This window comes from Octopus bimaculoides, chromosome 2 (assembly GCF_001194135.2).
Source record: "Octopus bimaculoides isolate UCB-OBI-ISO-001 chromosome 2, ASM119413v2, whole genome shotgun sequence".
Classification (NCBI taxonomy): domain Eukaryota; kingdom Metazoa; phylum Mollusca; class Cephalopoda; order Octopoda; family Octopodidae; genus Octopus; species Octopus bimaculoides.
Window position 1 is genome coordinate 78,492,016 of NC_068982.1, and position 1,254 is coordinate 78,493,269.

Genomic DNA, 1,254 nt, shown 5'->3' on the forward strand with positions numbered 1-1,254 from the left:
ATATGCACACTTGCACACACACACATATACACATACAGATACACATACACATGTACACACACACACATACACAGAAGCACACATTTGCACACACAGATGCACATATACATTACACACGCACACACACAGGCACATGAATACTCTCACATGCATACACATCATACACAAACAGATACATGACTTAGAAACATGTGAAAGGCAGCAACAGAAAAGGCCTCTGGCTGTATAAGATCTGTCTCAACAAAATTCCATTGGAGAAGTGGACTTTAAAAGAAAGACGATGACGATGACATATGCAAGGGCCTTCTGCCTACCAAATCCACTCAGAATGCCTTGTTTGGCGAGAGGCTACAGCAACATTCACTTGCTATAGTGTTTTCTGCTATAGCAAGACACTAGAGCAAGTATCTGTGCAGTGGGACAGAACCTGAAATCACGTGATTGATAAGTAAACTTCTGAGCCACACAGCCATGCTTGCACCTATCATTATATACCAATTATATTATTCAATCATTAACAGACACACTCACGCCTCTGACCCATAGACATGCCATCTCCTATTGCTATTATAATGATATCTGTTCTTCAACGCTGACAGGTCTCATCTCCCTCCCTTCAAACCCCTCCCCCCACTTACTCCATCACTCTTGTTGGGAGCAATGCCCCTAGGCCATACACTAACCACTACACCAAGTCCTTCCTAGCCACAGTATCATCCCTCTGGAATCTCTTCCATGTTCATGTCTTTTCTGCAAGTGTTTCGCCTCTAATAGTTTAAACATAACATTATTAATGCACTCAACCTCACTAATCTTGGATGACTTGCAAGTGCCATGGGCTCTGCTGCTTCTTCTCGACTCAACAAATAAAAGGAAAAATTAATCCCAGTTTAAGGAGATGAAAGGTATAGTTGGCCCTCATTGTGCTTTAATCTCTGTTACAAACAGATGAAACTAAGTCGAAAGAAGTGTCTAGTTCCACATGATGCTAGGGAACTGCCTTGAAGAGTTTAGTTGAGCAAATAGGCACCAGCACATACTTTTTTTAAAGTTGTTTTAATCTCTTAGTCTCTTTTTGCCAAACTACTAAGTTTCAGAGATGTAAACAAACCAACACTGGTTGTAAAGCAGTAGGGTGGGGGACAAACACAAGCATAATCACACACACATATATCCATATATATATGTGTATATGTGTGTGTTTGTGTGTATGTGTGCATATATATAAATATATATATATATATATATATATAT